The sequence below is a fragment of the Andrena cerasifolii genome, chromosome 16 (genome assembly GCF_050908995.1).
Source record: "Andrena cerasifolii isolate SP2316 chromosome 16, iyAndCera1_principal, whole genome shotgun sequence".
NCBI lineage: Eukaryota > Metazoa > Arthropoda > Insecta > Hymenoptera > Andrenidae > Andrena > Andrena cerasifolii.
Window position 1 is genome coordinate 6,451,447 of NC_135133.1, and position 23,486 is coordinate 6,474,932.

Here is a 23,486-nt window from a genome sequence, read left to right on the forward strand (position 1 = left end):
TGCTCCAAAATTTTTAAACGAATTCACTAAACGGTTGCTGAGTTATAACGATTTTAATTTTCACTGATTTCACACGTACTTTTGTGGAAAGCGACGATCTTGACGGATAAACCATCCGAAAAATATGTTGAAACCAATGTTTTCAATTTTTTTGTACATGTAGTATATGGATAGATGAAAATATCTTCACTACACCGTTTTAAAGAAACAAATTAGAACTTGAGAAGATTCTGAATTCAGGGCATTTTCACTGGCAAAAGTTTAGCAAATAATGTTTGAAAAAGTATTTGTAAAGTGAAGAATACCTTTCTAGGAGTAAAAATAAGACTCCAACTGTCGTTCGAGTTCTTTACATCTACATTTACTATGCGTAGGACGTAGATATTCAAGTATTTCAAATTTCATATACTTTCGTCTAACATTGTACGTCCGATACATTCTTAGCCCCTCGTCTATCACTACGGTGTCATATTCTAAAGTGCCTTCGAAAAGGGTCCCTCCCTTCCATGATCTACGTACCCATCGAGTGGCGCAAGTGGGAACGCGGCCTAAGCCGAGCAACGCCGCACGGTAAGAACAGAAGACCGCGGACAGCGCATAGGAGGAAACGCTAGCCAATAGAACCGTCCGCTTAGTTGGAAGCCGGACAAAAGAAGAAGAGAAAAAAGACCCTGAGGATAGAAAGAACGCGGGGAGAGAAAAGTCCACGGCAAAGACCTCGACCAGTTTTCAGTATCGCATTAGCTCGATCAGGAATGCCCGTATCTCCGTTCCATCGGCCTCCTGTCACCGGCCTCTATCCCGATGAATGTTTAATGTGAATTTAAGACTCGTTCCGTCCCCGCGTGCCCTCCCGAGCCGAGCCCGTCGTCAGCGTTCCTGCTCGTTGTCACGTTTTGGTGGTTTCAGTATAAATTCGCTCGCGGCCGCGCGGTCATAGTCACGCGAGCACAGCAGCGTAGACGAGGACATCGTGCCCCTCGGGGGCAGGTGCGGGGGCGGCCGACGGGAAGGGGTTGGGGGGGATAAATTTACATTCAACACGGGGAGGAATTATGCGGCCGCGAAAAGCACCGTGGTCGGCCCTCGGTTGGCCTCCCTGGGATCGACCGGAGATCGTGCGCTTTACGCGGAAAAGTCGTTCGCCGCGAGCGACCCTAGGTCCCCCACCGAACGATTCCCACCGTCTGCCGCGGGGGGTAGTCCGATACCCGCCGCGCGCCTCGCCGCGACACGTCGAAACGACGGGGGCGGGTGTCAGACGTCGCTATTTACGATCCTGTTGACGCCTAAGCGCATGAAATAATATCGCGTGGTGCCGGCGCGGCTGCTACGCGGATAAGAATTATTATCTCGGCCGCGAATAGACACCGGCTAGCGTACGTGTGCGTGCACTAACGCGGGCGGAATGAATTCGCTGGCGCGAATCGAATCAAAGGGTCGAGTACAAACGGACGTCGGGCAGAGCTGGTACCGAGGGTCCGGCTGGTGAAACAGTTTTAATTACGAGCCCGCGTGGGACGCAAATCGCGTATAACTGGCTAGAACGTAGAAGGTGATCCCTAGCGAAAGGGTGAGCAAAAAGCGTGGACTTAAGTATCGCCGGCGACAATGTGCGCCGTCAGCTCGCTAAGCAGCTTTAACGCGATCCATAGCAGCTGTCTTCGATGTGTACATTCGCTCGGCAGTGTAACAATACCATAAAGATGAAGATCAGAGGGATTCCATTGCCGCGACGGTTTATACGAGCGACTGCAGATCAAATCTGATACGTCCCAGCAGTGAAATTCGTCAACGTGCCGGTAAAGTAACCCCGGACGGTGTCGGTGCGAAACGGGGATGCCCGCCCGTCCCCGGAGCTGTTTATCACGCGAATTGATGATTACGCTCATAGAGGGTATCGTGTGCATTTATTACGAGCGCGCGGGCACGCGCGCAGCGGAAAGTCGCCCGTCGGGCGCTCGCGTAAAGAGCGACATAAATTATCCGAGTAATGCGCGCGGGGGGGTTTGGGAGGCGTAATAATAACATTGTCGAGTAGCGAGTGAGAATACACCGCCAGGTTTCTCTCGGCATTCCCATTCCACGCCGCGGCTCCCAGTTGTCTCAAGGGATTAACTCGCCTCGCGGAGCCCATGCTATACGTCTCGTGTTTCCGCTCCACTGTCTCAAGAAGTCAACCTCGAAAGGTTCAGCCTAGATAGCTCGTGTTCGTTCCTCCTACGCGTGTACGTACACGCGAGATCTCTGTGCCCGTGCACGCCAGCACGTGTGCACCCACACGCTTGCTCCGGGCACACCGCTCGGGCGCCTCTCGTCACGGCGACGCGTTACGAGCTTATGTTTCGCTCTCGGAACCGGTCGAACCTTCCCGAAATATTCGCGTCCCGCGCGCCGGGCCCCTAATTCCTCACGGAAGGACCGTGACCAACGGCCGTGTCATCGGATTTCACGAGCTCTCGATCCCTTTTTAATTCGACGCAGCCGATTTCTCGATTGATAAACGCCCCTCCGGCCCAACTGGTGTACGCGTACGCATCGATTCACTTGATTTCAAGGTGGTAGACGCTGTGACGGGAACTGTTTTCATTGGGCTTAATGAAAATCGAAAAGGGGACTTTTTGGGTATTAATACTGACAAGGGAATATTCCCAGCCCACAAATTCCAAAAATTATGAAACTTTGGGGATACGTAGGGGATATATAGATACGTATTAGGCAATTTTTTTTGCCGCCCAAATTCACTCTAAGGGGGTGAAATTTACCCCTGAAAATTCGGCTGTTTTGTGTTATAACCCATGTATGCACTTTTGCCAAATGATGGTCCTAAGTTTAATAGGAGTAGTAACTTTCGTCTGAAAACTCTTCAGTATTTTGTTTTTTTACTATCTGCTCCTCTGTATTCGTTGGACATTTTCGGGCGTGCAGATAGAAAGTCGTGCGTAATTGATTAAAAGAGAAGCTCGCGCACCATCCGCGAAATTCACCCTGATAATTTGTTACCGCGACCATCGACGCGGCGCGAATCCGTTCGGAATAATTAAAATTCCGGTTGCCCCGAAACCAGTGTGACGCCCGTGATAACGGACGACACATTTGGCTAATGGGGGTCGCTTTCACCCCCCTCGATTCGGCGATTTATGGAGCCGCGCGGCCAGCGTAAATCCTGCCCGTTGTTTAATCGAAATAAATAAATAAATAGACGCGCATCCGGCGTCCATTTCCACGGATCGCTGGCCCGAGGTCAGACTCTTTGCTCGATCGTAAAGTGGCCGGCTATAAATTAACGGTGGGGCTCTCCGAGCGGCGTACAATGGCAATCGACGGCCGTGATATGTAAATGGAATCACGGTGTTCTATGGTCGCGGCGCACTATATTTGTCAGACAATACAGTCGTAAGCGGTTTCTGCATGAGTTTTCGCGTTATTTTCGGCGATGCACGCGGAGTGCCATTATGTGCAAAGCGATCGAGCGATGGAGCGTGGCCGTTCGAGGGATCGCGATAACTTTCGTCCCCGCGGGATTTATACGGGCTTTCCAGCCATCATAATAATTTCTTTGTCCGTCGCGACAGGCAGCGCGGCGGGGGTCGCAGTTTATCCGACGAGAATTCCAGTAACGCGAAGGTTTTCTCCGACCGCGACGGATAAGCCACTCTGTTTTTCTTCAAGTGGAAGATTAGAAACGGCCCCGCTCCTCGCCCGCTCCTCCCTTCGAACGGAATTATTTTTGTTCTGCTCGTTAACGCGTTTCGCGGGGGGGGTGGAGATAGCATATTCCACGGACGGATTACGGGAAATCCTCCGGGGAGAGATGACGTCGATGAATTAATTTCGTTCCTTCAATTAGTCGTCCCCGGAGCGTTGCGAAGGTTCTGCGTCGTTTCAGGATTAACTCTCGGGCTGCTTTTTAGTCTACGCCGGTGCTACCTACCGTGGCGCGTTGTGTCACTTCGTATTAAGTCGTCCGCGTCGACTATTTTCTCGATTCGTTTAATCGATTCGTCGCGAGATCCTGCACGCCAGATAAAACCGCTCGGCGAACCACGGATTACGAAACCCCATTCGAAATGTCCTCCGTGGGATCGTTCGCGATTACCATCTTTCTTACTTCTTTGTAAATTAGGACAGAATATATGTAAAGTAAACAACCACACTCGTATAGTAGTGTGTGGTTTCCTCGTGACATATTTTGAATTTACCGCGTTATCGACGGAATTCAGTAGGTCATGACTGTCTTTATGAGAGGGGAGAGAAGAAGAGGTTAGGGGTAGTTAAAACGATCAAGGCAGAGAACTGTAAAATAACTGCCTGTAAAGAATTTACAGCCCCTGAATTAAAGGCTTTAAATGTTGTCTTTTTGTCTTTGCAGAAAAACGTAATTTCGTATTTACCTCAAACATAGGAGTGTGTTGTCATTTTATATATAATTACAGAACAATAAAGTTTCCCTTATGATGGATATCAAATTATTCTCTGAATCTAATATAGGTAGTACCCGTAACAAGTACCCCGGTCGATGCGCAAATGTACCTACATTTCCCATCACTGGAAGAGTGTTTCAAAGGGGCACGTTTTGCATAATATTTTGTCACACAGTTTCATAATTCTCGTCTACTCGTTTAATTGCTGGAACTTTGATGTGGACGTAGGGCACCACGCCGCGTTGACCCCGGAGTTGACCACGGGATTAAAAACGACCCATCATCGCTGAAACGTGCAAAAGGTTTCAGTTAACAGGTTCAGTCAACGTGCCTAATTCCAGCGCAATCCAAACTGAATTCGTTCCGATCCACCCTTCGCGCTCCCCTTCCGGCTGGACGTTCCTCGTGGCCGGCCACGGCAAGGTGCATTTATTTTCATGTAAATATGCCTCTCGCTGAGTAGCACCGCGGAAAGGGGACGTCAATCAAGGCGATAAGTATGCGGGCTACTTCAAAGCGAACACTGAGTAAGTTAAAACGGACCGGGCCCCGTAAGTCGGCCGGGACACATTGTTAAAAAGCTTCCAGAGACCGAGGGAGAATGTTCATTATCGGTGTGCAACGGCGATAAATACTTTCTGCTCCCTGGATGAAGACCTCTGTCAAGCGAGGCACATGCAACGAGCCCGCGCAAAAACGTGCGAAATATTAATGTAAATACGAAACAGCGCGAAATGATATTTATTTATTTAACGGGGAGTACACTATAGTTACAACGAAGCATATAGTTAAGAGGCAGTCTGTAATAATTAACCTATATAACGGAAGAGAAAAAATATACAGAGAAACATTTTCGAAACGAGAATGTTTCGCATTTATTAACGTTTCTGTGTTATCGAATTTCGGGCTGTTTTAAACATGTACGTCGAAGTGGATGCGAATCCTATTTGAATATCGACGGGTCGGGTTTGGAAAGGGACAATACTTTTTGTATCATTTATTGCTTGAAAATAGCATTTCATTCGATCCGATTCGCCAGGCATGCAAAGCACGAGCCAGCATCCATCGAACCTCCTCCCTGTTTACAAAGGACACTGCTCGCTTTTTTCGCGCCCTGCTTTCTTCATTCCCGCCTCATCCCATCGATGCAAGCAATTTCCTCGACTGAGACGCTCAGTTTTTTTTTTTTTCGAAACTTTAATCTTTTCGCCGCGGCGGCGTCTCTCCGAGAGGGAACGACGGAACGAATTTCTGGAAATAGTGGAGCCCTCGCTTTTTCCTCGTCCCGCCACATCTCGCCCCGCGTTTCCGCTTTTGCGAATATGAAGCGTGGAGGGAGATTCCAATATATTTCACACTCGAGTTAATCGATTTAAGATGTCTCCACCAAACGTCAGATTTCCATAGGTTTTTATTCGCGAAGAACTTTCGCAGATTCGTTACTATACTCCATTACCCTTCGTCGTTTACAATCTTCTTCCAGGAGATAAGTAAACTTGTTGCTACATTTTATTTTCAATTCTTGGATTCTCTCTCCTTTCAGAGCTTCCTCTGCATTTGTGCCCATCAACCCTGCCTCCCAGCCATTTACGGTAATTTTCTCCTCTCGGTAGGAAGATTTTTCCAAGCTTCCTCCGCTGCCGCTTCTTCCCGGCGACTCCGCGTGCCCAAAACACAGACGTGCCGGGCGCGTTTCCGCGCTGGCAGAACGACTGCCGCGGGTAAACACACAATTAATATCGGCGGTAATTAGAAGCACATATTTGCCAAGCTCCAGGGAATTAGGCAAGGTATACGCGGCCGAAAGGGGGTTGACGTTATTTAGTCCGCGCGGGCTCGTGTATCCATTCTCGTTTGTCGAAGTTTCGCAAAGAGCAGGGCCGCTTGGCAAAGGGTGGGCGGAGGGGGCGGTGATTTTTGGTCTGTTTGCATATAAAATCGAGAGAATATCGGCGGATCTATTTATCGATGCCGCGGACACGGCGGGGCGAGGTAAATTTCACGCGCGGTCCGATCATTCGGCCGATATTGGAAAAACCATTTTTCACTTCCGCCCCCTCTCCTTTCTCTCGTCTCTCTCTCTCTCTCCCTCTCTCTCTCTCTCTCTCTCTCTCTTTCTGTCGGAAGTAAACACAGGTCGGTCAACCGGCTTTATAGTAAACAGCTTCCACCGTGGCCCGTTTTTCGCGAGAGTTTCGGACGCTTGTCACTGCACGTCCGAGAGGCTCCCGTTATCCACTTTATAAATTAAACTGCGAACTAACTAAAAAACAAAAAATGGGGAAAAAGAGGCGGAGAATAAATGTAAAAAAAAAAAAAAATAACACAGGGTATCGACAGGTTTTTGGTGCCTCGCGCCCGATGGGCATGTTTGTTATTCTTTCGGGGTGGACAATTAAAATTCACGCGGTGGTAATTTCATTCCCTTTTGACGGCCCCCTGCCCCCGCCTCTCTGTTGTCCGGCCTGTGGCGTATTATGTATATGGTACACGCTCGTTTGAAGGTGGACAGGCCGGGCGGAGGGAAAGATGGCAGGCGGCCGTGACGTGGGAGCAGCCGTAGTACTGTTTCAAGTCACGGGGACGGTCGAGACGCCACGCGTTGACATTACTGCTTAATGTCACGTACCGATTCCCTTACCGACGTGTGGCTAAGAACGAGCCGCCTAAGAATCCTTAGACACCCGCGGCATACGAATCAGCCGCGGCTCCGCTCGATTCTCTGTGGCTCCGCGAACCGATTTTTCTCGTGGGGCCCACGCTGGAAAATTTCATGCGATCAAAGGGCCCTCCGCCAGCTCGCGGAATATTGAGGCGCGCGCGCGGCTCCCATGCATAGTTCATCCAGAGCTGCGGAGAAATCTGGTTACCATCGAGCCGCTTGCATTTCATTCGGCTGCATCTGGAATTAATCTTGCGGCGGGGATCGCATCCGCGCTCGCCGCGCAGGAGGCAGCGTGCAGATAAAAAAAAGGGGGTCGCTGGAGTTGCGATCGAAAGAGGGAAACGTCGCGATGCCGGCGCATCCGATACGTCCTCGCCTCTGCTCGATGTTGTTCTTCGATTCGCGCGTATTTACCCGAGCACCCGCGCAATTATTTAATTTATCGAGTGAAAAATAACGGGGACGGGTTTATCGGTGTAACGGTGATTTGATGTGTTTAAATGGATACGTACTGGGTGCTCGGTGAGGAAAAGATGCGGGAGTTAACTGATCCGTAGGTAACTTGATGCTACTTCAGCTGAACCTAATTAGGGCCAGTTATGCAGGAAGCTACCGACCCTCAGTGACCTGAAACTGAATTTTAGATGGAAGATTTTAGTCGTTAAAGAAAAGTAGCTTTATTTCTATTGGGTATATGTTATTTCTTGTTCTGTGGGTTAGTAATATTTTGAAAAATAAAGATCACAAAATTATGGGATCAGTGCTGCGTTTAGCTAATTTTTTGTCACTTCGAGGGTTCGTAGTTCTCTGCATAACTAGGCCCAATTCACACTAGGGACTTCTATCGAAACTGAAAATACCGGTATGGTACCGGTATTTTTCGGTTCCATTTCCAAAACCTCTATAGAAACCGATATATGCAAATACCGGTGTATTTATCTATATTTACCGGTAGTCTTTTCGGTTTCCGGATTTTATTACAGTTTTCAAAACAATATTAGACAAGAATTTATACGCTAAACGTATACTAATATATTGGTATTTTTATGAAAAGATATTACGTTATGTCGGTGTTTTTACAGCTCGAATTAATAAGGGTTATGAAGATATTACTTTAATCTACTGTCACCGAAAGAAGAACCGGAAAAGTACCGGTATTTATTTCGATTTCGGTACTTTAACGATTTCGGTATTCACCTTCGGTATGCACTTTTGGTTCTACAACGGTTTCGGTACTCGTCTGTTTTGGTACGATATCGGTTTCGGTATAGCTGTGTCGACGTAATACCGGTATCAAACTCACACAGATTTAAAGTCCCTGATTGAGACTTCGCTATGACTATAATTAAAACGCTTTAAGCGCAGATTTTTAGCTAAACTTTCAGATCCCCTTTTCATCCCCAATAGTCGAATAGAATAATCCTCAAAATTCGAGGACTTCCGGCGCGGCGTGCGCCGCGCTAAACGCGGTAGCCCAAGGCGAAGCCGCAGCAGTCGCTCGTAAATACCGCGATTCACTGAACACCCCGTACACGTTACTGTACTGTGATACAACAATCGCACGAATTCAGCGATTTTACTGTCGATAAGTCCCGCGCCCGGTCGCCGCAGGCACAAAGCCCCGATTCATTAAAACCGCGCGCGTGTAATTGGACTGGCGGTGGTCGGGCAGCGGACGCGGAGCCCGGCGGCGTGGACGAATTCAGCGGAAAAGAATCGCTCGTATTCGCGAGAGCAATTTCTCGGTCTAATCGGCGTCGATCGATCCGACTCGGCTCCACTACGGGCACCGTGGCCCGGTCTTTCGTTCGCTCCTAACGAACGGATGAACGAACCCGGCTCCCCTAGACGCGGCTGGCGCTGGACATCCTCCCTTTGACGAGCACGTAACCAGACAGCTTCGCAGAGAAGCGGAGCCAGATGACAGGAGGAACGGGGATACATAGGAGGGTCGTAAGAGGAGGAAGAAGAAGAGGGCATTGTGGCCGTCTCGTAAAAAGGTCGTGGCATGCGCGAAGATTCGTATATACGAAGTGGGTGTCAGGGCATATCCTCTCCGGCGGGTGGCGAGGCCAGACGACGAAACAGGCTTCCCCGGGTGGGGGATATATGATTACAGGAGGCTGTGTATTCAGTTCGGGTAGTTGTCGTTTCAGACACGAGGCACGTAGCATATTATCATCGTTACGCGGTGAGGACCGAGGCCGTTCGTTGATACAACTTCGGTACATGGCCATCGTGGCCTCGCAACCCCGTCTTCCATCAGTTATACCAGCCTGGATACCACGGAGCTCATGAATAAGGCAAACTCGGCCGTTATGTCTCCATTCCGAAACGCCCTCTCGAAAACTTTTCGATGGTGCCGTGCCCTCCCCCGCTGTCATTCCTTTAACAATGGGCTATCAAAATGCATTGCCGTTTGGCCGGCGGGAGCCCCGGCAGCGGGGGCGAGCGGCCCCGGCAAGGAAATTCGCGGAGAGCAGCCAGCCGCCGGAGAGGTTCCGACGCTTCGACACTTGAGTCGCCCCCGTGGATCGCGTCGCCGCCGCGAATATTCGCGATATATCCGACACGGGGTGACTTTGGCCGCGAATGAATCTCCTTGTTTACGCGCCCCAACTTCTTCTTAATCCCTTTTCCCTGTTTACGCCAGCACGGGCCATTCCGTGGCGCCGATCCCGGGGACCGTTCGAGCCGCGTTTCGCCTGGGAGATTGCGAGACTACACGCTGACTGGTTTACTCCGGGTCGCATTAGGGATTCCCCTTTCGACGCCGTTATCGCGCGCGGCTATCGTTTCCAGGACACGCTCGCGGGTTTTTAAGCACGTCCAGGCGTCAGTCCGGGAGCGTTTTGATTGCGGAGATGGGGCCAACGAACGAGGCGAGAAAGAAGAGGGGAATCACGTGTTCGCCGCGATTTTCCGTGGCCGATGCGAGACCCGCTGGAGCACGGGCCCGGGGACCATTTCGATGCAAAGCAGCGTGTGGTTTCTTGTCAGGCGGTTCGGGAGCAAAACGCTCGTCCGCGTTGTTGCGAGTGCGTTTAACCGAATGACCTCGTTATGCATAGCAGGCAGGAGCGCGGAGTCCCAGCTAACACGCCGCTCAATTAAAGAGCGAAGGGAACGATACGGGGGCCCTTTTTCTGGCGAGCGCTGCCGCGACTAATCGCGGCCGATATGCGATGGGCGGTGAAACGACTCGGGTGATGGATTGGTCGACGTCCTGCATCTGACGTTTCTATCTCTGATACTGTGCGTTACGAGCGCTAAGAGCCACGCGGAGAATGGCCTTTCTAATTAACGCGGAAACTGTCCGTTCTGTCTCGGCGGTTACGTAGAGAGCAGGCAGAACGCGGTTATTGAATTATCGCCGGGGATTATGTTTGCGCGCCGAATTTGGGGCTGACGTTACTCCGTTCTCGGAAACGCCTCTACCGCTCTTAATCCTTCTTATACGCTGTGTACAGCGCGATCCATGAACCGTGGTCGAAGTTTGATGGCTGGGTAATTGGAGGGCTGAGGATCATAGTGGTGTAAGTCTAAATTCTGATAATTTAGGTTAATAACAGTCTTCGAGTCTTAAAGGCTCTTCTCTATTTCCGTTTATAGTGAGTTAAGTTATAACTTTATTCCTGACAGAGAAATGAGAATATTTCTCTTTACCACGTAACTAACAAGAGCAGAGCGTCTCGATGTTGTCCATGCGTTGTAGTGACACGTGATAAAATAAAAATTTTGTATACATATTTTTATTATGGTAGTATTTTGAGCTTTTAGATGTGTTCCTACAACTGAAATGTATACGTAGAGTTTTTTCTTTAACAGTAAACAGAGTGATTTACACTACTATATGAATCTGAGCCCTCGACAATAATTATTATTTTTCGAGAAATACAGAAATTCGTATTTAAAGCGAAATCAGATAGTTATATGTGTTTTATTTAAATTTTAAAGAATAATGCAGATTTTTCTTGATATGAAGAATAAATTGAGGGGCCCAGTGAAGAACAGGCACATGCCACATACAATTTCTTTTCCGTGTACAATTAATTCGTTTCTGCAATGTAGAGTAATTCCACCACCTCCTAATATAATAGCATAAATTTTCTTCACCCTGAGAAAGAACAAACGCGCGGTGGAAAAGGGGAAACGTGACCTAATAAAATTAATTTTTCAGCTAAAATTTTGAAAACAGTTGTAACCTACCATATAATTCAAGCACCGTTCAAGATAATTACAATGTCGCAGCGCATTACCTATAAAAATAATTTTCCCTTCAAAATTCTAAAACGGTGGCATGTGCCCGTTTTCACCGGGCCCCTGAATTCTTCCAAACATTAGAGAATACAAGGGACTCTTCGTTCAATCAATCTCGAGACTCGTTTTTCATTTAATCGCTCCTCCGCGCCCGAATTGGACCCGTTACCGTTGACTTTTAATTGCTGGCCGAGCGAAATCTAAATATAGCGGGTGTACAGCACGCGAGCGTAACAGCGCGCTGACTGCATTGCGAGGTTTGAATTCGTAGCGGTTAATAGGAATCGTTATTGCCGCTGATGAACGGGCAACGGCTTACCCCTAATCTTTTTTCTTGCTGTCAATAAAGTTGGCCAGCTGACAATGAGAGGCAACGAACCCATATAGCTGGCAACTGACCGCGAAATTAACCTCACTTTAGAGAGGTATGCGTGCCTGCGCGGCGATGGCAGTTCGTGTTATTTATTAACCGCAACACCGCCGTCCACGAATGTTGTTTAAATTGGGACAGATTGGCGTGACGTTCCTCGGAAAGGCAAAATAAATAGTCCGCGATAAAAGCCGCTGGCGACGTCATCTTCGCCGGTCATTCTTCTCCGGACTATGGCGGTCATCGTCTATTAACATAAATCTTGTTCGCGACCGGAATAAATCAGGATCATTAATGGGATCGACGGAGTCGCGTGAAAAAATCAAGATCGGACACCGCCTCCGTGTAACGGCGAACAAGGCTGGAGCCTCGGGAGGAACGGTGGAAAAATAGTTCGGTGTGTGTACCTACATGGAAATTAAATTGAAGGCATGACGGCGACGTTTTCACGGGAGGATGCAGGCGGCAGCGCGCCTCGCCGATGTGCATCGGTATGTAAGAGCGATTGCACGTCGAACGATCTAATTGACGTCGAAATTAATGCAGTCGGGGGCAATTTATTTGCCAGTCGAGCCCGCTGACACCGGGGCCCGAGCTGCATTCGTTTGTTGCAGGCAGATACGATAAATGATTAATGCGAGAACCGGTTGCGCGAACCCGCGGCTTCGGAAAAAGCCGCCGAATATGGCCACTTTATCCCGCCGCGGACCGTAATTCGAATTACCCGCGTCTCGCGGGACCCTGCGGACCCGCTCCGTGAACCGCCGCGTCCTTCGACAATGGATTTCGACTCGGGATGGTTAATTAACTCAGCGAACGGATCGCGGGGAATTACGCTTAACCGGATTTCAGAACAAATTCGGAGGCAGCTGCCTTTGACTCCTCGGGAATAACAATTAAAGTTAATTAATCGTTGGGATTTTTTAACGAACGACGGTCGACCGTCGAGTACGTATGTTTCAAATACCTGGGTCGAAAAGGTGCGGGATATGTAAAATGCACTGTCTCGTTGAAAGGGAAATAAATATCGCTTAAAGTGTACAAGATCAGAAGACCTTCAGAGGCCCTAAGCACTTAAGGGGAAATCCTATTCTCTGGGCTAAAAACACAGCAAAATTTGGGATTTTTTTTTTAAGAATTCAGCGATGGGATTCGTCTGAAATTTGGACCATGTTTTGATGAATCTTTGAAGAAGCTGCAGGTTTTTTTTTATTAATTTCTAACCACAAATATTGTAGTTATGCGTGATCGACCAACACGCCGCGCAAAATTCGTCGCCCGTTGGTATGCATGATATTTATCTAAGGTAATCTGAAACAGAAAAATGAAACGGCTTTTATTTTATGCATATGCAGCTTGAAATTGATGAACCAGCAAAAAATAAAAAAAATTATTGAGCAGTGTGGAGAGTATTCAAACTGAATGTTCTGAAGTTTTACAATCCAATTTTGCGCCAATTTTCTTATGTAACAAAAAAAGTGTAGAACTTCGCGGTATTCTGGTTCATCAAATTGAAGCTACATATGTACAAAGTAAAACGCCGTTTCATTTTTCTGTTTCAAATTACCTGGAAGGTAAATATCATGTCCATCAGCGGACGATGAGTTTTGCGCGGCGTGATGCATAACTCTTATATTTATTATTAAAAATGAATGAAAAAACTGCAACTTCTTCAAGGATGCATAAAAAAATGGTCCAAATTTTAGACGAATCAAAATGCTAGTTTCTTAGAAAAAATTCCTAAATTTTGCTATGTTTTCAGCCCATAAATTAGGATTCTCCCCTTAAAAGATTTCCAAGCCCCTTATACAGAGCGATCATTTCAACGCAATGATTTCTTAGGCGTTTCCGCCAATTTGACTAAAAAGCGTTTCTAACAAAAGTTAGATTTTCAAATTCAGAAAATTTCTACGGTGCCCCCTTTTCTCCTGATGCCATGCGCCGTGCTTATTTTGCTTATTGGTCAATCCAGTACTGGCTTTAAGCTTCCTCCCGGTGCTAGCTCCTGATGAGCCGGGTCGCAGCAAGTGCTCCACGCGTCATTAATCTTTCACCTAACCCATCGAGTGACTCGATGCGCTCATAATCGACCGCGGTAGCTCGCGGTCAGAGGATCGTTTAATTAACTTTCTCACGAATTTACGAGATTGCTGGCGCATACCAGCCCGAGCCACGATCAACGAGTTCGATATACGAGCACGTCGATGTACATTAAGCCGGGCATTAAGGATAAGATTCGAAGCGGTTAGGGCATATTGTTCCCCGGGCCAAGGGGGCTAAGAGAGCGAGAGGGAGAGAGAGGGGGTGGTTAGTCCCTCCAGTATCGGTATCCGGCGTACCCTAAATTATTGCACGAGAACTGCAACGCGAGAGCTTCCACAACTATGTTCGTAACTCGCAGTAACGGCGGACCAGAGGTGCCGATAACTGACCTACTATCTTCTCCTTCGGTTCCATGCGATGAACTTAGAATACTCTAATCTTAAAGCGACGTTGCGCCCCCCTGGCGAATAGTTCCGCGCTCGGTTTCGTTGTGTACATAATTGAAATACCGTCCAGCCGTCGGAAAAGAGGGGACAGACTTCATCGGGGTGGGCGCTAAACTTTGCAGGAAATTGGCCACGAGACGCGTGCAAAATCCACGAATACGAACCTCGTACGGTTGTAACCGTGGCGGACCATCGTGCCAATAGCTGGCCTAGAGGGTATTGGTTTTTCAAACTGGGACGTGTTATCAGTTGTTGAAAAAACGGCCGCGGATCCTCCGATATTGGCGTGTTCCTTCTGACCCTGCCAGCCGCTCCAAACTAACGCGGGCTATGCAGCCGCGAGATCGACGAGTTTCTGAAGTACTTACGAATGAGTACAGTGGTTCGGACAGTCGGGGGTGGGGGAGAATTGATTGGGGGTTCAAGGTTATTAAAAAAAAGCAGTACCCGTTCGCTGCAATCCATTAATGTAAGTATACCGATTGGAATCATGTCTGATGCGATTCAGTATAGAAAACAGCCTCGAGCAGCCAATTGACTTTCCCCAACTGTAGCTGGTGAGGCCACCCCCGCTGTCCTTGCAACCCTTTATAAATCAACAGTCACGGCGTACTTTTACAGCGTACCCTCGACATTGCCCAGCAGCCACGTCCCCTAATCATTCCACCCGGCGGGCAATTTCTTTGCGCGAGGATAGGGGTTGCCTCCGCTCCCGCAAAACCTCCCCTGCCCCGCAATTAATACGAAGAGTCGATGCACAGCCTATCGGAAACTTTCAATTGATATACACACAGTCGCGTGAACTCGCGTTGCGCCGAAATTACAGAACGAGAATATACATTGTCCCGCATCCAGGTGCGGGGGACAGGGGGCGAAGAGGGACGGGGCTGTTCGGTATCGGCGGCCCGGTGTAGGCTAAGTTATTGCGCGAGACTTAATTGGATGCAAAAGGAGTTACAAACTTCGGGTAGGGACCACGGGGCCCTCTCGAACACGATCTCACGGATCCCAGCCACCATTCCTCCTCTTTTGTCCCCTCTCCCTCCCTCGATCCCTCGATCCCTCGCACAGTGCGGAAATTTTGCGATTTCATGGCCAAAACTACAGAAATGAAACTTTCGAATTTTACAAATTTAATAGAAATGTCAATTGAAGAACTACATCCATTTTCGTGGTCAAAACCTCAAAACCAGTCTCGGTCACAGTTATGTCGTATGTTAGAAAAGACACACCCGATCGCATCTATTAGCAACTAATAATTGCATTTATAGAATGAAAATAGTCCAACATAAAGTAGGAATAAAAATCATTACAGGATATTATGGGATTGATAACTATTTTTATGTATTGAAAATTGATTCTTATACGAAAAGGTTATTTCTAAAACGCTATTTTAAAAATTGTATAAATTTCGTATTAAAAACCGAAACATAAGTATTTTGAGGAGAAAAAGATATCTTACGCACCACCAGGAATTCAATCCATGCCTTGAAATTATTTTCAGATCTTTGGATAATACAATATAAGTGTTTGAAGCAACTTGAAAATCTGGATTAATTCTTTGCGATCGGTCTAACCTCGCATGAACATAAACATTTGCGAGTCTATACGAGCTTTGTATTAAAACATTTAACAGTAAAATTGACATTTGCATTTATTTTGTCGAATGGAAAAATTTATTTCTGTGATTTGGGCCATAAAATCGCGAAATTTCTCCACTCTGCCTCGTTCGCCCTGTCCCTCCTCTCGACAACCCTCTACTCGCCTCCTCCTTCTCCGGATCACCCTAATCTTTCGACCGTGGTATCGCGTACAAATAACGCCGCTGGACCGGCGCGCGTGTGCGTGCGCGGAAACGAGAGGGACGAAAGATCGCGCGTGTACGTGTGCCGCGCGATAGAGAGAAAGTCAAGGGTAGGACCGCCTGGCGAGGGAGAAGGACGAGGTGAAATATAGAACCAGGGGTTAGGGAAGAATGGAAGAAACTGTGTAAAAAGCATACAGGGCGAGATAGAGGGACTCGTCGGGGAGGGATGCTGAGGGAGGAGGGGCGCGTGTAACCGGTAACCCGGCTCTGTCCACTTATTAGCCGCTTAATGGACCGCGATGTACGGGCCACGAATGTATGCTGTCTTCCTGCGGGGACCATCAAAAGAGGCGGGAGCGTCCCGTTTATTTAGCAAACACGCCAAACCGCAAACCCTATTTCTTCGGCCGGTTTAAGGGGATTAAAAAACGGCGAGGAGGGAAGGGTGGCCGGAGGAGAAAGGGGGGGGGGAGTGGGCGAGGAAGGGAGGGGCGCGGGAGGAGGGAGGGCTCGATTACAGCGGGACGGAAATCGATAGGCCTCTCGAGCTCTCACGGCAAGTAATTAAAAGCGCGCGAAATTCGTGGCCCCCGCGCTCTTTTTCATCCTTCAATGGCCGACCACCTCTGTACTTTTCATTGCTGATCTTTATCGAACGATAGCGATGATCAAAGGATACGTGGGATGGGACAATGGCTCTTCTTAAAATACTTCTGCTGGGGTTCCTTGTTACGAGAAGTTGTTACTGTGGATGTTTCAGGATCTTTCCTTCTATTCTACGCGGGTTGCAGGGTGGAAGGTAGAATCAACCCTCAAGCATCGTTATTTTTTATGTTTAGTTTACTATTCGCAATAGTGAGAAATGCGAGGCACTCTGCCTAAATTGCTTATTCTTTAAGGGGTTACTTACACCTAGCACTGTGAAAAGAGGGGCCTTTTTATGATTTTTTTTACCCATAAGTAATTTTGTTAATCAAAAATCGTAATATGCAATTTGAAAGCTTGGAATTTAAAGAATATTTTCAACAACAAAAATTGACGATAATTCGACTTGTTCGCCGCGGAGCTGCTGTTGAACAAAGCAGGGTCGTCACGTGAGGAGTTTACGGTGCCGAAAATATCTCCTCTGGGTGTCATCCAAAAGAAAGAAAGGAAAATGTCCCTTAAAGTACGTAGGAGAAACTAGTATTACACATACACTACTTTTAAAATTTTCATTTTTAAAAAAGTGTCAGTGTTTGAACTTTAACTGAACCCGCTAATGCAATTTCTGAGACAAATTTTAGCAGTTGTTTACTGATTACAACCACACTGTGGTTGTTACAAAAAATCCGTACGATAAAGACTGATGTGCGAAATAATCGTGCCAAGTTTCATTCAAATCGGTTCCCTAGTTTTTGAAGCATCATTGATACCGATTTGAAAAGCGTAGCTTCGAGTAAACAGCGTTTAAAGTTTAACGCACAAGTTGAAGCGAGGCTTCTTTTTTTTTATGAATCCACAAAAATCGTCGATTCCGGGGCCACAGGACTGAGCTTCCTTTGATCTTCTAGTTGCTGCGAATTGTTTATTGGGAAAATCGATGGTGTCGACCGTTCTAGTTGTACGTAACCCCTTAATTGAACTTGCTCCGTCGGAGGTTAGTCGAAATCCGACGGAATTAACGAAGCGTCCGCGTATCAGGCGCCGTGGAAGAAATTTCTCAGGCGATACCTACATAGATGGGGGCTCCCGATATCGACAGACGTGGCGCGTTCGTTGGCAACTAAAAGTAAGCAACAAATAACGATCGAGCTCGCGCGGTGGAATCTCACCCACGTCGGAGGTGGAGAGTGACTCCGTGGCAGCTGTCGATCGAGCAACGTTCAACCTCCGACCTTCCACGGGTAGAAGCAACCGGCGCGCTCCTCCTTCGTCGTAGGTCGTCGATGAGGCATCCAGCCGTCGCCCGATAAGGATCTCCGAAGTGAGAAAGTACGAGCGAGGCGAGGGGCTCCCATCGTGGCCGGGGGGAGTGTGTAATTCGGGTTGCTCGCGGCCCTCTTCGGTGGTGCGTTACGAGGCATCCCGGTGCTAGAGCTCGAGCAACATTAGGGGGATAGGCGTGTATAGAATGGGCGAAGCTGCGTCGAAAGTTACAAGAAGAGGACGGCGGGTTAAAGGGGCGAGGACGGTGGTATATGCGTGCATGGACGTCGATGCTAGCCAGTGGCGATACAGTGTGCGTAGATTCTTCTGTTTCGGTTGGATTCCGATTGCCTGAATAAATTATCCTTCGGGGGCCGAGCTAACACCGCGGGAATGAATTAACAATGGACCTTTGTTAAATTGTTCAGTCTATAAATCTTCCTCTGACCGTCACTCGGTCCTCCACCTTCGATCATTTCCATTCTGTTTTTTACCTCCCAACAGGTTCGCCCTGTTTACACTAGCCCGAGTAATAAGCTCCCGTGGGCGTACCTTCCTTCTAAGGAAACACTTTACGAGGCACCGTAGAGCTTCTTTGTATACGAATAGAATATTCAGAGATGGCCAAATTTCAATCGGACGTTAACTCCTGCGGTCCTAACTGAAAAATGCCCAGCGATTCGCCACGGCTGGGAATCGAGCTCGTAACGGTGAACGTTCCAACGATCGACGCATCGATGAGCATCGGTGCCCGCTTCGACGCAGGAGGATGCAGACGAGGAAGAAGAAGCGGCGAGTGAAAAAAAAAACAGAAATAAAAAGAAGTGGGGTTTATGCCCTGGCATTCGGTTAGGTTAAATTTACTGACACGCTTCCAGGCCGCGCTGCCAGCCCCGCGGCCATCTCCTTCGTCCACCTCCTCCTCCTCGCCTTCCTCTTCTTCTTCTTCTGCTCGTCGTAGCTTTATGATTACCTCCGCCAGGTCCGTCCGTCCAACCCTTCACCGTGGAATCTCGGCTGGCATCTAGTTAACCGGGAACGACGCCGACGTGGTCCCTTCTGCACGAACTTGGGACTTCCCGCTGCGAGAGAGGGCCGCCAACACCATCCCCGAAGCCTTCGGACACCGTTTCACCTTGTTCCTTTCGAGCCGGAGCGCGAGATAGCTCGCGCCTCCTTTCTTTCAGCGCGCCCCGGATCGATTATCGCTCCTCCTCGCCTTGTTGGCTTCGTTCCGCGTGGAACCCCTTCTTTTCTCTTTCGTTTCCGTCTTCCCTCCTGCTGTACCCACACTTTCCCGCTCCACGGATTTATCGGGACGCCCCTTCCGCGTACACCCTGCTCCCCGTGGACGATCGATTTCGCGCGGGCGTCGTCGATCGACCTTAGGGAGCCTCCGCGTGGTAATAGAAAGGGATTAGGCGCGCTAATTGGATGGGAATAGGGAGGATCTTTGGCCCTCCACAGGATTTATAGGGAAGCATGAGTTTTGTGGCTTGAAAGAGTAGGTAGCTTTTGGGGCTGAAGTTTATTTGGCTCTACTCGTTTAGTCGGCTACTAGGGTATTGCTGTAATTAGAGCCTTTTTTCTTCTTTCTTTTTAAAATCGTGTCCATGTATGTACTGTTATGTAAATCATTAGCGACGAATTTGGCTACTGTTTCTTTGAAATTGGGGTAGTTAGATTTTGTGGAATAGGGTAAAGGACCTAATTACTCACACGTAACCAATTACTGTCACCGTAAGCTATTTTACTTAAAATAACGAATAAATAAACGTTGCGAAGTCATACACAAAAAGAATTATGTAATTCAACCTATAATATTTACTATAGATTATATACTATAGTTTATTTATTCGTTATTTTAAGTAAAATAGCATAAGGTGACAGTAATTGGTTAGGTGTCAGTAATTGGGTCCTTTACCCTAGTGACTTTTAGGTAATATAGGGTGTTTTTTACGTGGTTCTGTGATGTTAGGGTTCTTGTCTTGGTGATCTTGTACTGTACACCTTCATTTTTCTCCAAACTTTTCAACCCTTGCCTGATTTAGGTTTGTTAATTTAGAGTACATCGATGGCTTAGTGCACAAATATTGCATGACCACTGTTTGTGAAATTTCAGTTTTCATATGCAGCAACTAGTTCTTGACTGTTTCTTTATGCTGTATAAAAATCACACTTATATCTACTTCATAAATTTATCAAAAATAATATTCTTCTTCCGTGAATGTCCCTGAACTTTATGCACCATTGCATATTTTACCTATTTTTCTCGAAAACGCTGAAGTGGACATACAGTATTTGTGCCCTAAACCATCGACATATTCATTGAAAGTACTGTGTAAATTGGCCACCTCAATTTGGTGCCTCTATTTCCACGTAAATTCCATACGTACATATTCGACACCTTGAATATGAACTTGAGCCTTACCCTCGTCTGTATATTTTGATTCCTGAGGCGAGCGGTGATATCCCCACTATTGTAAGTCAAACATAACTGCCGGAGGTCAGTCTTATTTTCGCCGTGATCGCGAGAACACCTGCTTCGCTAAACACTTTCCGCGACTCGTTGACATAACCTAGATCAGAATCGTTGTGCCAGTGGTGTGAAAGTGAAATGGAATTCGTTTTCCTGCAATAAAATAAACTATTATGGAGTCGTGGTCTGATATACCCGCACCGCGTGCGTCATAAACACTGTGCGTCAGAAGGGGGGAGGGTGTACACAGGGGCAGTTGCTCCCCGTGGCTATTGTGAAAGAATCGCGTATTTTTAAAAACTGATCTCTATTAAGTTTATACTAAATAATCGAATATGTTTATATTTCGGTCTTAAATTTTTACTTAAATGAGCCTGCAAAATGGGTTCAAATAAGCAGGACGGTTACTGCACTCGCTCCGTGTGTTTCATGATCCAATTTGTCGATGTCATCCCTTCTAGAAAAAAGTCTGCGGACTCCCTTGGTACAAACATTACTGAAAACAATTATTAATCATGTTTGAAACGAGCGAAGTAAAAACTATTACAATATTCTCCTTTCAGTGTCTGTGCGTGCCTCCCCCAACCACCCACATCTCCAAATCGAAGCCCCAGACTCCAAAATGGTAAGTTTTTAAATTCCATTTACATACAACACTCGAATATCTGTCGCACGTTCCGTAATTTTGGAATAGCCTGTATAGTTGATAATACCGAAGCGCCAGAGAAAATCCCCTCAAACTTCCCTACCTTTGTCGGGATTACATTTCCTGTTCGTTGCGAGCGCAACGATCGTCCAACCGTGTGTTTAAAATTAAACCACCGACGTGGCACATAATTCCATCGTCGATGAAATTTTATATTTGCGCTCCTCCCGACGAATTCCGAATATTTTCGAAACGCGGCTGGTCGGGGAGCCCGTTCGAGCGGCGCCCTTAAAAACGGAAAAAAAAAATCGAACCAGCTGCGGGCGGAGGGAACGTACAAACACGGAAAATAGGAATCGTTCACGGCCGACGGAGGAGCAGCGATCCAACGGATCTATTACAATCTCGTGTTTAAACAAAAGCGGTCTATTGTTATTATTCTTCCGATCGCGTTCCCTGCGAAAATACCGGGCGCGCTCGGTAATCTGCATTTCCCATTCCGGAGAGACGCATTGGGAGCCCGGGAGCATCGCGCGCGGATCTCGGCAAAGGGGAGAGACAGGGCGATTGTTAATTTCACACGACTCTGAGGAAATGGAAAAAGTTGGCCGATAGGGCACAGTCGTGGGAGAGGGAGTCCCTTTGCGAGCAATTTTCTGGCATCGCCGCGATATAAACGGGATACGTAAGGTGGACTTCCCGCTGGGCGAGCTGGAACCATCCTGGATCCTCGGGTGAGATAGCTCGCGCCTCTTTTCAACATCCAACGGATTGATTATGGCTGCGCGTCGGTCCGCCTGAGAAATGTTGCCTGCTTACTCTTCCTGCCCGGCCGCTTCTTTCGTTTGACCAGCCCGGACAGGGACGATCTTCTTCTTCTTCTTCTCCTCTTTATCGACGTCGGACGTTCGAATTTGTTTTCGTGAACGGCACGTTTGCCTTCGGTCGTATCGACATGAGAAACTTCTCTTTCGTTCACCGTGCAACGGGTCTGATTGGGGGCCAGACATCTTATTACGAGACCTAGCCTCGAAGGGACGAGGGGAAATATCTCTGGCAAGGTGTTTCTGAGATTAGTCGTAGGTATACCTACATATTAGACACACCTGCCCTTGCTGGTTCAAATTGATTTAGATTTCTGGTGATTTGTAGAGTTCTAATGTATAGTCACTGGCGGCCGACGAGCAGTTGGGCCTCTGCCTAGAACACTCCGGGGGCCCCATGTTCCACAAAAAATTAAGAATTTATCCAAACACTGTTCCTTTTCGGTTCCCAGAATTTTCATAAGCACCGCGCTCGTGTAGATTTATTTGTAATTCTGTTGTGTGTAGAGGTGGCTACAGAATGTTTGTCACTGGGGCCTTTTTTTCTTAAATCCACCACTGCTAATGTGCTTTAGGAATGGCGAAGATAAATTCATTTAGGACGCAGTGTTGTAATAATTCTTGTTAGTCTTTCAATACCAGCGACGAGAAAGTATCAATAGAAATGACAGAACTCTCCACCGTACCTGCCTAGTATTTTTTACGGGATTGAGAAATTAGAAAGTCGTGCAAGATGCACTTTCGCAACGGCTCCTTTGCATTTGACCCGACATTCGACGCTGCAAGTTGGCCTCTCCATCGAGCAACGGAGGTCGACCTGTATATATCTCCCGGCGAAATTGCTTTGGGCCGCTTTTCAGCATCCGGCTGATCGATTATGGCCCTCCCTTTATTCTGTGAAATACGACGCGAAGAAAAAAAAATAAAAAATACACATTGCACCGCCATGCTGTGGTCAAACCTCTCAATACAGGCTGAAACGTACGTCGTTTAACTCGTTAATCAGGGAACGACGATTAACTCGTCGTTTGAAAAGAGATGGCCGCTGGAAATTAGAGTATCGAGACCTTCGAACACTGCATGCCTAACTACGTTGCCTAATTATAAGTAAACTAGTTAATTAGGTCGGTGCAAAAGTTCAAGCGCTCGGTATCAAGTGATGTTAGATGTACGGACGTGTCTTTTGTTCGCCACATCTACTTGTACTTTTACCAGAAAAAAATGGCGAAAGGTCAGCTGCAGTTCAACAAAGCGGAAGGACTTTCGCACCGACCAAATATGAAGGGTAAGGGGAAAACGGGAATATCCATTTTTCGTGGTCTTGCGATTTATAGCATATTTTGTTGGTGGCAACTGCGACTACGGAACCGCCGAATCACAAAGGGTTATAAAGTTCCAAACCTCCCTAAGATAACGTTAAAGATTTGGTGCACTAGTTTTTTAAAAACAGAAATATCTCCACTCGTTGCCTGAGCGTAAGCCTCTGTCGTCGAGGTAAAACAAGTAGTTATTTAAGAACCGATGGACTGAAGCGTTAAAACGTAATTTTCTCGATAACGCTGCTTCGGGACATTCCCTATATTCCCCCAAAAATACCAGACTATCCCGCCTAAA

At 47.5% G+C, this 23,486-nt stretch overlaps 1 long non-coding RNA gene across 1 annotated transcript in view; it reads left to right on the forward strand.

The window, feature by feature from the left end:
- Window positions 1-23,486, forward strand: part of LOC143377604 (uncharacterized) — a 167,958-nt gene that overhangs the window by 27,323 nt on the left and 117,149 nt on the right. Inside the window, exon 2 of the long non-coding RNA XR_013087364.1 lies at window positions 20,966-21,027. This is a non-coding gene — a long non-coding RNA (uncharacterized LOC143377604). The remainder of the gene's footprint in view (window positions 1-20,965; window positions 21,028-23,486) is intronic.